Source organism: Chiloscyllium punctatum, chromosome 19 (assembly GCF_047496795.1).
Source record: "Chiloscyllium punctatum isolate Juve2018m chromosome 19, sChiPun1.3, whole genome shotgun sequence".
Taxonomy (NCBI): Eukaryota; Metazoa; Chordata; class Chondrichthyes; order Orectolobiformes; family Hemiscylliidae; genus Chiloscyllium; species Chiloscyllium punctatum.
In genome coordinates this window covers 86,519,512-86,533,785 of record NC_092757.1, presented here as the reverse complement: position 1 = coordinate 86,533,785, position 14,274 = coordinate 86,519,512, and the positions used below count along the sequence as shown (strand labels likewise).

Sequence of the window (14,274 nt, the reverse complement as noted above, 5' to 3'; positions counted from 1 at the left end):
CTGGTGGGGGTTTAACCTGAGGATCACCATATCTCGGGCAAGGGGAGAGGTTCAGGAGGAAGGGTCCCTTCATAGTAACCTCAACTGGAGCAAGAACTAAACCCATACTGTCAGCACAAACCAGCCATCCAGCCAACTAAGCTACACTAGCCCTCTTACAGCTAGTCTTACTACTGTGACTGCACTTTGAAAACAGTTTGTTGGGCATCTTTCGCTGACTGAATCAACTTCTGAATATAAATTTAAACATCACCTATTAGATTATGTACTAGCAAAGTCCAACATTTAATTAATAACAAGCAAACCTCAGAGTGTAAAGCAATATTCGTTTATGCAATGAAACAGTTTAAGTTTCACAAATATTAAAATCATAAGCAGACATTAAGTCATCCTTTTACCTGGAATTCTTACGTTGAGGGCAACCAGGGTTTGTGGGATGGAAAAGCTAAGGGCCCTTACTTTTCCAAACAGCTATTCCAGCTTTAATCTCCACAAAGATTGTTAAATATTCTCTTGTGGTTGAGAGTTTGGAAGGCCCTAACCACCTACAGTTACTGATCGAGACGGAGGGACACAGGAGGCTGCTGACTTTCATATCCAGGATCAAAGAAAAGGTAAATTGAAACTTTTTTGTGGGGGGGGGGGGGGGGGGGGAGAAGGGGGAGGGGGCGCAGGTAAAGAGGGTGGGAAAACCCATGACTGTAAATCCTCTGTTTCAAAGCTTTTGGAACAACTGGGGTGATTAGAGTTTTGGGGGAATGGGGAATTAAATCGGGAGCATGGATATAAAATAAAACAAAACTCATACTAACAAAACATAACTTTCCATATCATTCGACAATGTAATTGAAGGATATTGCTGATTGCTGACTTCTGCCAGTATTCCTTGCTGTTTCTCATTCACCCAGAGTCTTCACCGTGCCTGAATAATGGACAATGTGCATTAAATGATTAATGGCCGCTGTTTGTTGTGTGGAATGCATTATTGCTTTTATGCGATGTTTAAAAGAAAGGACTCCTATACAGAGGAGCCTCAATTATCTGAACAAGATGGGCGAGCACTGTTTCATTTGGATAACTGATTATTTGGATAATCGACTTGACCTGAAACAAGGGAAGCCACACTGATATAATGCTGTGGTCTACTGCATTTGTTTAAATCTATAGTTTTAATGATTGTGCTACTTAAACAAATTAATCTTTGCATTCTGCAAATTACAGGTTAAACTGAGAAGGACTAAACCCTTAACAAAACATAAATACTGTGTATGAAATCCCAGCGTTAAACAGGGCAGGCAGGGACAAAGCAGAGAACAAGATAGGACTGATAAATTAAACTGGATTTATTTCAATGCAAGAGGCCGAACAGGGAAGGTAGATGAACTCAGGGCATGTTTGGGAACATGGGACTGGGATATCATAGCAATTACAGAAACGTGGCTCAGGGATGGACAGGACTGGCAGCTTAATGCTCCAGGATACAAACACTACACGAAAGATAGAAAGGGAGGCAAGAGAGGAGGGGGAGTGGCTTTCTTGATAAGGGACAGCATTACAGCTCTGCTGAAGGAGGATATTCCTGGAAATACATCCAGGGACATTATTTGGGTGGAACTAAGAATTACAAAATGGATGATCACCTTATTGGGATTGTATTATTGTTGGAGAAATTAGCCCAATAAAGGCGAGACCACACAAATCACATCGGGTAAAATTGACAAGCTGTTTATTACAAGCGATATGACCGCAAGAGAAATTGACTGGGCTGACACAGAATTGACAGTCTGTGCAGATAGATCAACGGTTCTCTTCCTTGAGCTGAGGAAGAAGCCACCTTTTATAATAATCCTGTACAATGCGGCTAATTAGAAATGGGGAAAATGCAATGTATCTGGAAAAGCAGTAATCCAGTTACAATGACGCTAATCAGAAAACAGTTACCGGATGAAAGTCCTGATTCTTGATTCAATGCAACATCCCGACAGTATCAATGGGTTCGGAGCCTCCATTCCTCTCCGCAGGTAGGTGCTAATATCTCCTCTGAAACAGTGAGGTGCTTCCATCGTCTTGTCCTGGGAACAATGCTCGTGGGGGGTGCCTCTGTCTGACCTGCTCTTTGTGTGGCTTTGGTGTTGCTGGGTTGTGAAACTGCCCTCGGGGCTTTGGGACAGCTGTGTTGCTCTGCCATTGTTAGTGGGTGCTGGGAAGTGTATTCCCTTGTCTACGAGTGCTGTCTAGTTTCACTTGTCAGCCTGCTTGATCCCTGCTGAGGCATTCTGGGTGTTTTTGGTACAGTTTGGTCAAGTTTGCTTCCTATGTTCTGTGTGAGCCTATTATGGGTTGGCAGGGTGGCAGACCTTATCGCACAATTCCCCCTTTTTTTGTTTTGCTTAGGGAAGGGATGAGAAGGGGGCAATGTAAGCAGAGCCAGAGGGATTGTCGAGTAGGGGGGCTCGGTAAGAGATAGATAGCTTCTCTGGGGCAGGGACATTCTCCCAGTGGATCTGTGCGAGCTGAGTGGTGAGGGGTCAGAGGGGAGTAGTGTTGAAGATCTGTGACACCTCATCTGCTTTCTGCAGACACTGGGTGTCAATGTCGAAGTCAGCGTGCTGTCTTGCACTAGCTTTTCCCACCTCCTTCACTGTGCTGTCCAGCCAGCTGTCCCGGTCTGCAGCAGTGTCCCAGGCTTGGGTGGGGAAATTAATAGTAGGGCGAATGGTCACCCAGTGGGTGCCATACACAAGTTGTAACAGGGTCTGCGCATCTTGCGGGAGACAGTTGTAAATGGTGGAAGTTTGTAGCAGCCAATTACAAAATGCGAGTGGTCGTTTCAATGGGTCTGGGGCATCTTGCACCACGGCCCGGACTTCTGCATGGGTTCAGGGCTTATCAAGGGACGTAGATCCAATCATAATGCGTGGAGGTTGGCATTCAGTGCCCTGGTTTTTCAGGGCAGGAGCCAGGCTGCGTGAGGAGCCTGATGTTATTGTCTGTGTTGGGCAGTGGTAGTGACTCAGACTCTAGATTAGAGTGGTGCTGGAAAAGCACAGCAGCTCAGGCAGCATCCGAGAACCCTTCAGGCTCTCTGCCTGTATTCCTGATGAAGGGCTTTTGCCCGAAACGTCGATTTTCCTGCTCCTCAGATGCTGCCTGACCTGCTGTGCTTTTCCAGCACCACTCTAATCTCGACTCTGGTTTCCAGCATCTGCAGTCCTTGTTTTTTGCCTAGTAGTGGCTCAGGCTGCCCAGCGGCTGCTGTATCCTGCTGCGAGCTTCTCGTGGGCTGTGTGGTACCAAAGGCAGCCACTTCATTTAGCAGCGGGTCCGTTTCTGGGGCTGGAAGGGGAAGTCGTGGGTATTGTGGGCTGTAGGATGGCGGGGGGGTTCCCGGGGTGATAGGGGTCTCCGCTGTCGGGTTCTTAATGCCGCGGTCTTTTACTTTAGGGGTCTGATGGTGTTTGGCAACGTCCCGAAATTTCACGAGACACTACAACATGTAGACAGTGTCCTGTGAGGGATCCCCATGCCCCCCTCTGTGATGTCCGTGGTCCTGTAGTCAATTTTATCAATTTTGAAGGAACCCCCATATGGCCAGTTCCCATGGGACCAGGTGTGAAGGTCCCTTGTGAAGGGGATAACGTAACGGCTGTCCCCTGTGTCTTTTCACATGGTGTCTGCCGGTGACCCAGGTGGAACAAGAGCATCTCCTACCTCGTTCTTGAAGTTCACGTATTTACCATGCCCTTTTCTGGGTATTCTTGTTCAGTTTTGGCCCTGGGTCGTTCTCACCACGTGTTTGGGGTTGTATAACTCCGACAGCTGGCACCTTCCAGCAGAAGGGTGGATGTCCATAGCTCCATGGCGTCCTGGACATCTTGGGTTGATTTCTAATTGCTGTGCTTCGGCCTTCAAGGTAAAAAGCAGAGAGCACTCACAGAACACATGAGTGATTGACAGGTTCGGCAAAAAAGGGTAATCGAGCATGTAATCACTGACTGCAAAGTAAACACACATTTAAGCCCTGAACAAGCAGCCAGATGGGACACCTGACATTGACAAGACAACCCTCAGTGACTGCAGAACAAGCAGAGAAGATGGGGAGCGTTAATATCTTATTAATAAAACTTAAGCAGAGCTTTCATTTCATAAGCACCGATGCTTCCTTCAAAGAAAAACCATCATAGATCACCAAATGCAAAATAAATCAAGTCATTTCTGGATCTGCAGAGATCTGCAGGGATTCAAACAGATATTCAATCACCAGCAAGCAAGACTGAGCACGAAGAGGCAAAGTTTCTCCAAGGTTTAGTGAATAAGTGCATCTGGGCACTAGGACCCTGTTGAGTACTAACATGAATTCTGACAAAGTTAAAAACCACACAGAACCAGGTTATAGTCCAACAGGTTTAATTGGAAGCACACCAGCTTTCGGAGCGACGCTCCTTCATCAGGTGGTAGTAGTGGAGAACACAATTGTTTTTCTGACAGGCTGCCTGCCAGTCTCTCTCTGCTGATCTGGGCAGCTGGAAAACCAGGAACTCAGCCACTTCATCACCCACCCAGGATCAAGTTCCTCAGCAACAAGGTAAGTGTGGGGTACTGAGGGAAAGGGGTTGGGAGGGGTCCTTTGTTTTTTTCAGAGTTTTCGGTACTCCATGATTTGAACTGAAGAGTTGGCGGGTGGGAGGAGGGCTGCTGACCCCTTCCCTAAACTTATTTAAACTCAGGCCACAAAGGGCCGCTGCACCTACCTTCCTTATTCTGCTCCCAAACAATATAGGCTGGTGACCTGCATAAACAGGGTATTCCCTACCTTAATCTCCAAGCGTAAGTGGTTACGATGATGCTTGTTACTTCTTTGAGAGAGTCGGTGTCGGTGGCCCACTGCCTCAGCAGGGCAAGTTAGACTTGTCCCCAGGGCGGTCCTTCTCCCGAGGGTTGGGGTCCTACAGCCTCATGTACCTGTGGTTCAGGCTGGGAATAGAGACCAGCACTGACAAACACAGAAACAAACAGACAAGGCAGACTGTGGGAAAAGATTTGCTAACCCACAGTAGGCCCACAAAAGCAAATTGGCCAAATTGTACTGGGTCACCCAGAATTCCCCAGCAGCTCACAAACTGGGTCAGACGGCATGCAGACAATGGAATACACTTTTAACTCCCATGGACATGACAGAGGTCTCAAAGCCCTAAGGGCAGTTTCACAACCCAGCAACACCAAAGCCACACAAAAAGCAGGACAGACAGACAGACAACACCACAGGACAATGGAAGCACTCACCACTCCAGAAAAGACTTTAACATTTACCTGTGAAGATGAATGGAACCACGATACTGTCAGGATGTTGAAAGTTAAAACTCACACAACACCAGGTTATAGTCCAACAGGTTTAATTGGAAGCACACTAGCTTTCAGAGTGATACTCCTTCATCAGGTGATTGTGAGCGTCGCTCGGAAAGCTAGTGTGCTTCCAATTAAACCTGTTGGACTCTAACCTGGTGTTGTGTGATTTTTAACTTTGTACACCCCAGTCCAACACCGGCATCTCCAAATTATAAAACTGGTCTCATCGTCAGCTCTGGGAGGAGAAATCAAATTCTCTGTGCAGACTGTCAGTTCTGTGTCCGCTGGTCTGTTTTCTCCTCCAGCGATATCTCTTGCAATAAACCGTTTGTCAATTTCACTTCGAGCTGTCTTTTGCGATCTCTAACCGACTGGGCAAATTTCTCCGACACAAACACAGGTCAAACACAAGACAGACAAACGAGACGGCAGGGCCCCTGTCAAATTCCCACGACGTGTGTATTTCTTGGTATTAAAGTGAAAATTTAGTAGGCGAATCTCTCCTTCTGTCTTGCCAAACTTTGTCTGCCCGACCATCTTTCCCCCCAACTGGATCAGGATCATGATGCAAGTCCTGGCTCAATTTGGATCACGCGTGGGCCAAATTGCTGTTTCTATAAAATTTGAGTAATGAATTTAGGAGTACACCTGACTACCTCCCGAGGGAGAGTCTAAGGCTGCTCAATTCCGAATTGCCAGCTACCAATTAGTTAATTTTAATTTACTTGCTTACCAGACTACTCCCACAAGCTAAACCATGCAGCTTAAAATTTTGTTAACAAATTTAGGAGCCCAAACGATTACCTCCACCTGCCAAGTCTGAGCTCAATTCTGAATTGCTGCAGCAGCCGGCTGTCAAATAGTTAAAATTTGGTGATTAATTTATTTGCTTACCAGACTTCCTCCACAGGCCAAGTTGTGTCAGCTGAAGCCAATTCACCGCGGTCACTAGATCAGAATTGTGGCCACCCTCCGCAGTTGACCAGCCTTTCTCTGGTCTGACCCATTGGGGGGCAGGGCTGACCGCCAGGTCTGAATTGGGCTAAATTTAAAATGTCACGATCTCTGACCCTGTTGATAGAGAAAAAGGGGCTGCCGACTAACACCAAACTGTGGGAGAAATTAGCCCAATAAAGGCGAGACCACACAAACCAGATCGGGTGAAATTGACAAGCTGTTTATTACAAGCGATATGGCCGCAAGAGAAATTGACTGGGCTGACACAGAATTGATAGTCTGTGCAGATAGATCAAAGGTTCTCTTCCTTGAGCTGAGGAAGAAGCCACCTTTTATAATAATCCTGTACAATGCGGCTAATTAGAAATGGGGAAAATGCAATGTATCTGGAAAAGCAGTAATCCAGTTACAATGACCCTAATCAGAAAACAGTTACCGGATGAATGTCCTGATTCTCGATACAATGCAACATCCCGACAGTATCAATGGGTTCGGAGCCTCCATTCCTCTCCGCAGGTAGGTGCTAATATCTCCTCTGAAACAGTGAGGTGCTTCCATCGTCTTGTCCTGGGAGCAATGCTCGTGGGGGGTGCCTCTGTCTGACCTGCTCTTTGTGTGGCTTTGGTGTTGCTGGGTTGTGAAACTGCCCTCGAGGCTTTGGGATAGCTGTGTTGCTCTGCCATTGTTAGTGGGTGCTGGGAAGTGTATTCCCTTGTCTACGAGTGCTGTCTAGTTTCACTTGTCAGCCTGCTTGGTCCCTGCTGAGGCATTCTGGGTGTTTTTGGTACAGTTTGGTCAAGTTTGCTTCCTATGTTCTGTGTGAGCCTATTATGGGTTGGCAGGGTGGCAGACCTTATCGCACAATTATAGACCCCTGAATAGTCAGAGTGAAATTGAGAAACAAATTTGTGACAAGATTTCAGTTAGCTGTAAGAATAATAGGGTAGTTGTATGTTGGGGTATTTTAACTTTCCAAACATAGACTGGGACTGCCATAGTGTTAAGGAGAGGAATTTGTTAAGTGTGTACAAGAAAATTTTCTGATTCAGTATGTGGATGTACCTACTAGAGAAAGTGCAAAACCTGATCTACTCTTAGGAAATAAAGCAGGGCACGTGACTGAGGTGTCAATGGGGGAGAACTTTGGGGCTATTAGTTGTAAAATAGTGGAAGAGGTGGAACAGTTACAGGAAAACATTCCCGGAATTTTTCCTTTGTGCATAGTGGCCAGCGCAATGGTTAAGGAAAGGAGAAAGTGAGGACTGCAGATGCTGGAGATCAGAGCTGAAAATGTGTTGCTGGAAAAGCGCAGCAGTTCAGGCAGCATCCAAGGAGCAGGAGAATCGACGCTTCGGGCATGAGCCCTTCTTCAGGAATAGGGTTCATGCCCGAAACATCGATTCTCCTGCTCCTTGGATGCTGCCTGACCTGCTGCGCTTTTCCAGCAAACACATTTTCAGCAATGGTTAAGGAAAGTAATGAGTGGAAGTAATACCCCAAGCAGGTGTTAGGGGCATCAAAAGTTTTCTTGGAAGCTGTGAATAGTGCAACAGAAATGTTTAGTAAGCCTTTTTGAATTGAAGCCCTCCAGCAGATATGGAATGAAACAAATCTCCAGGAAATTCACAACAATATGTAGAACGAGGTAAGTATCCAGGAAGAGAGTCAGTCCACACTGAAACTGAGGGAGGGGAGATCTGGAGGATTATTATTTTTAAGGTGGAGTTTTGAAGTACATGTGGAGATCACCTCATGAACCTGCAGTATTCATCGGATCATAGGAATAAATTATAAAAATAAAGAAATGAAAATTTCAGAATAACAGCCCTTCCAACCCAGGCCACTCCTGCACCCAGCCTCCAGTCTCCTCTGGGTCTTGACTCCAGACTGTGACACCTCAAGGCTCTTCAGGCCAGGAGACTGCTCTGGAATCATCTCGAGACCGAAGGCCACGCTTAGGCCACGCCAGACTGCCAAGAGACTGCCACGCGTTGCAGCGTCTATCCTGCTGTTGGATTGGCAGGATGTTTGCGGAGGCTTCACTGGTGATATTTCTCAACTCTCTGCTGCATGTCTCTGTCGTCCACATCTCTGGTGCAAGGTTTGAAGATGAGCCATGCCAGACTCTAAATGCTAACTCTATTCCTCATTCCTCAATTGCTGAGTTTCTCCAGCATTCTGTGTGTTTGCCTCCAGTACATGCACTGCTATCCTGTAGACCATGGGTTTGGTGATGGGTTTTGAGGTCTTTGTCATTAAACACTGTGTTCCTCAGTCAGCTGAAGACTGTATTGGCCAATGGGGACAAAGGTGAATTTCATTGTCCATAGCTGCCTTAATCAAGAGAAAGCTCCAAATGCAATGGAAATTGATCGACATTGTCCAGCAGCTTCTGTGAATCTTAATAGTTGGAGGACAGTGTTGTGTGATGGGAAATGTCTGCAGACAGCCTTTTGCTTTCAAATGTTTGACCTATGTATCCCCCGCCCTCTCCCTTTCTGTGCAGGTTGGATGCTATAATTATCTCTCCTCCACACAGAACTTCCATGTCTTTTTGGAACAAGAAGGTTTTAATTCTGTTTCCGATTTTCAAGAGCTCTACTGTTTAGATTAGATTAGATTAGATTAGATTACTTACAGTGTGGAAACAGGCCCTTCGGCCCAACAAGTCCACACCGCCCCGCCGAAGCGCAACCCACCCATACCCCTACATCTACCCCTTACCTAACACTACGGGCAATTTAGCATGGCCAATTCACCTGACCTGCACCTCTTTGGACTGTGGGAGGAAACCGGAACACCCGGAGGAAACCCATGCAGACACGGGGAGAATGTGCAAACTCCACACAGTCACTCGCCTGAGGTGGGAATTGAACTCGGGTCTCTTGCGCTGCGAGGCAGCAGTGCTAACCACTGAGGTAAAAACAATGACTGCAGATGCTGAAAATCAAATACTGGATTAGTAGTGCTGGAAGAGCACAGCAGTTCAGGCAGCATCCAACGAGCAGCGAAATCAACGTTTCGGGCAAAAGCCCTTCATCAGGAATAAAGGCAGTGAGCCTGAAGCATGGAGAGATAAGCTAGAGGAGGGTGAGGGTGGGGAGAAAGTAGCATAGAGTACAATGGGTGAGTGGGGGAGGAGATGAAGGTGATAGGTCAAGGAGGAGAGGGTGGAGTGGATAGGTGGAAAAGAAGATAGGCAGGTCGGACAAGTCAAGGAGACAGTAACTGAGCTGGAAGTTTGAAACTAGGATGAGGTGGGGGAAGGGGAAATGAGGAAGCTGTTGAAGTCCACATTAATGCCCTGGGGTTGAAGTGTTCCGAGGCGGAAGATGAGGCGTTCTTCCTCCAGGCGTCTGGTGGTGAGGGAGTGGCGGTGAAGGAGGCCCAGGACCTCCATGTCCTCGGCAGAGTGGGAGGGGGAGTTGAAATGTTGGGCCACAGGGCGGTTTGGTTGATTGGTGCGGGTGTCTCGGAGATGTTCCCTAAAGCGCTCTGCTAGGAGGCGCCCAGTCTCCCCAATGTAGAGGAGACCACATCGGGAGCAACGGATACAATAAATGATATTGGTGGATGTGCAGGTGAAACTTTGATGGATGTGGAAGGCTCCTTTAGGGCCTTGGATAGAGGTGAGGGAGGAGGTGTGGGCACAGGTTTTACAGTTCCTGCGGTGGCAGGGGAAAGTGCCAGAATGGGAGGGTGGGTCGTAGGGGGGTGTGGACCTGACCAGGTAGTCACGGAGGGAACGGTCTTTGCGGAAGGCGGAAAGGGGTGGGGAGGGAAATATATCCCTGGTGGTGGGGTCTTTTTGGAGGTGGCGGAAATGTCGGCGGATGATTTGGTTGATGCAAAGGTTTGTAGGGTGGAAGGTGAACACCAGGGGCGTTCTGTCCTTGTTACGGTTGGAGGGGTGGGGTCTGAGGGCGGAGGTGCGGGATGTGGACGAGATGCGTTGGAGGGCATCTTTAACCATGTGGGAAGGGAAATTGCGATCTCTAAAGAAGGAGGCCATCTGGTGTGTCCTATGGTGGAACTGGTCCTCCTGGGAGCAGATACGGCGGAGGCGGAGAAATTGGGAATACGGGATGGCATTTTTGCAAGAGATAGGGTGGGAAGAGGTGTAATCCAGGTAGCTATGGGAGTCAGTGGGTTTGTAAAAAATGTCAGTGTCAAGTCGGTCGTCACTAATGGAGATGGAGAGGTCCAGGAAGGGGAGCGAGGTGTCAGATAGTCCAGGTAAATTTAAGGTCAGGGTGGAATGTGTTGGTGAAGTTGATGAATTGCTCAACCTCCTCGCGGGAGCACGATGTGGCGCCAATGCAGTCATCAATGTAGCGGAGGAAGAGGTGGGGAGTGGTGCCGGTGTAATTACGGAAGATCAATAGCCAACAAAGAGACAGACATAGCTGGGGCCCATACGTGTGCCCATGGCTACGCCTTTGGTCTGGAGGAAGTGGGAGGATTCAAAGGAGAAATTGTTAAGGGTGAGGACCAGTTCGGCCAAACGAATGAGAGTGTCAGTGGAAGGGTACTGTTGGGGACGTCTGGAGAGGAAAAAACGGAGGGCTTGGAGGCCCTGGTCATGGCGGATGGAGGTGTAGAGGGATTGGATATCCATGGTGAAGATAAGGCGTTGGGGGCCAGGGAAACGGAAGTCTTGGAGGAGGTGGAGGGCGTGGGTGGTGTCTCGAACGTATGTGGGGAGTTCCTGGACTAGGGGGGATAGGACAGCGTCAAGGTAGGTAGAGATGAGTTCAGTGGGGCAGGAGCATGCTGAGACAATGGGTCGGCCAGGGTGGTCAGGCTTGTGGATCTTGGGAAGGAGGTAGAACCGGGCAGTGCAGGGTTCCCGGACTATGAGGTTGGAAGCTGTGGGTGGGAGATCTCCTGAGGTGATGAGGTTCTGTATGGTCTGGGAGATGATGGGTTGGTGATGGGGGTAGGGTCATGGTCGAGGGAGCAGTAGGAAGAGGTGTCCTCGAGTTGGCGTTTGGCTTCAGCGGTGTAGAGGTCAGTGCGCCAGACTACCACTGCACCCCCTTTATCCGCTGGCTTGATGGTGAGGTTGGGATTGGAGCAGAGGGATTGGAGGGCTGTGCGTTGTGAGGGTGAGAGGTTGGAGTGGGGGAGGGGGGATGACAGGTTGAGGCGGTTAATGTCCCGGCGGCAGTTGGAAATGAAGAGGTCGAGGGCAGGTAATAGGCCAGCCTTTCCACCTATCCACTCCACCCTCTCCTCCTTGACCTATCACCTTCATCTCCTCCCCCACTCACCCATTGTACTCTATGCTACTCTCTCCCCACCCCCACCCTCCTCTAGCTTATCTCTCCATGCTTCAGGCTCACTGCCTTTATTCCTGATGAAGGGCTTTTGCCCGAAACGTTGATTTCGCTGCTCGTTGGATGCTGCCTGAACTGCTGTGCTCTTCCAGCACCACTAATCCAGTGCTAACCACTGTGCCACCGTGCCGCCCACAAATGACCCCATGTTATCTTAATGTACAAGATGCCTCTGTGAATGCATTGATATTAGTTTGGATGTCAGTCTCTTGAGTGTGTGCACAGACCAACTCACCCACACAATGGGTCTGTGGTGGATCTGCTGGTGAGGATCACAGCTTGCATGCCATCATGTACCAAGTGGAGGATGGTGATGAACAAACAGGCAGCTACATTTCAGAAGGACAGTCCTAAGTCCCTCCTAGTTGATCGAGTCGAAGACATGTACGAGATCAAAAAATGTCATTAGTGGAGATTGTTTCTGCTCTCTATTCTTGTTGAGGACTGAGGCACAGTTGAGGAGATCCTCAAAGTGCTCCTTCCAATGAGCGCTAACTGACTTTCTGTCCTTGCTGAGTGCCCCTTCATTTTTAGCTCAGTCAGGTAGGTCCTTGGGAGAATTGGGTGACACTTGTATTAAAGAATTTGCATATATTGTTGGCAAGTTCTTAGTTTTCCTGTACTCTTTCTACCCAGGACCTGCTCTTTAGGTCATGTGTTCTTTTACTAGACCTCGGCCTGTGGACCTCTTTTCTTTCCCTTGAGATCTGGTGGTGTTTCCAGATCAGGAAGGCCTCACCCGTGTGGCTTAGAGTCATAGAGATATACAGCACGGAAACAGACCATTCAGTCCAACTGGTCCATGCTGACCAGATATCCCAACTCAATCTAGTCCCACCTGCCAGCGCCTGGCCCAGATCCCTCCAAACCCTTCCTAATCATATACCCATCCAGATGCCTTTTAAATGTTGCAATTGTACCAGCCTCCACCACTTCCTCTGGCAGTTCATTCCATACACACAACACCCTCTACGTGAAAAAGTTGCCCCTCAGGTCTCTTTTATATCTTTCCCCTCTCACTCTAAACCTATGCCCTCTAGTTCTGGATTCCCCTACCCCAGGGAAAAGACTTTGTCTGTCTACCCTATCCATGCCCCTCATGATTTTATAAACCTCTATAAGGTCACCCCTCAGCCTCTAATGCTCCAGGGAAAACAGCCCCAGCCTATAGAACTTCTCCCTATACCTCAAATCCTCCAACCCTGGTAACATCTTTGTAAATCTTTTCTGAACCCTTTGAAATTTCACAACATCTTTCCGATAGGAAGGAGACCAGAATTGCACACGATATTCCAACAGTGGCCCAACCAATGTCCTGTACAGCCGCAACATGACCTCCCACCTCCTGTACTCGATACACTGACCAATAAAGGAAAGCATACCAAATGCCTTCTTCATTATCCTATCTACCTGCAACTCCACTTTCAAGGAGCTATGAACCTGCACTCCAAGGTCTCTTTGTTCAGCAACACTCCCTAGGACCTTACCATTAAGTGTATAAGTCCGGCTAAGATTTGGTTTCCCAAAATGCAGCACCTCGCATTTATCTGAATTAAACTCCATCTGCCACTCCTCAGCCCATTGGCCCATCTGATCAAGATCCTGTTGTAATCTGAGGTAACCCTATTCGCTATCCACTCCATCTCCACTTTTGGTGTAATCTGCAAACTTACTAACTGTACCTCTTATGCTCACATCCAAATCATTTATATAAATGATGAAAAGTAGTGGAGACAGCACTGATCCTTGTGGCACTCCACTGGTCACAGGCCTCCAGTCTGAAAAACAACCCTCCACCACCACCCTCTGTCTTCTACTTTTGAGCCAGTTCTGTATCTAAATGGCTAGTTCTCCCTGTATTCTATGAGATCTAACCTTGATAATCAGTCTCCCATGGGGAACCTTGTCGAACGCCTTATTGAAGTCCATATGGATCATGTCTACCACTCTGCCCTCATCAATCTTCTTTGTTACTTCTTCAAAAAACTCAATCAAGTTTGTGAGACATGATTTCCCACACACAAAGCCCTATTGACTATCCCTAATCAGTCCTTGCCTTTCCAAATACACGTACATCCTGGCCCTCAGGATTCCCTCCAACAACTTGCCCACCACCGAGGTCAGGTTCACCGGTCTATAGTTCCCTGGCTTGTCCTTATCACCCTTCTTAAACAGTGATGCCACGTTAGCCAACCTCCAGTCTTCCGGCACCTCACCGGTGACTATCGATGATGTGTGGAGTTTGCACGTTCTCCCCGTGTCTGCGTGGGTTTCCTCCGGGTGCTCCGGTTTCCTCCTACAGTCCAAAGATGTGCAGGTCAGGTGAATTGGCCATGCTAAATTGCCCGTAGTGTTAGGTAAGGGGTAGATGTAGATGTAGGGGTATGGGTGGGTTACGCTTCGGCGGGGCAGTGTGGACTTGTTGGGCCGAAGGGCCTGTTTCCACACTGTAAGTAATCTAAATCTAATCTAAGATACAAATATCTCAGCAAGAGGCCCAGCAATCCCTTCTCTAGCTTCCCACAGAGTTCTCGGGTACACCTGATCAGGTCCTGGGGATTTATCCACTTGTAAGCTTTTCAAGACATCCAGCACTTCCTCCTCTGTAATATGGACATTTTGCAAGATGTCA

General features: G+C 48.0%; 1 protein-coding gene across 1 annotated transcript in view; it reads left to right on the top strand.

Annotated features, from left to right (window-relative positions):
• Positions 1–574: 574 nt before the first annotated feature.
• Positions 575–14,274, top strand: part of LOC140491570 (multidrug and toxin extrusion protein 1-like) — a 55,804-nt gene continuing 42,104 nt past the window's right edge. The window contains exon 1 of the mRNA XM_072589960.1: positions 575–614. The gene's annotated coding sequence lies outside the window, so the exon portion shown is untranslated. The remainder of the gene's footprint in view (positions 615–14,274) is intronic.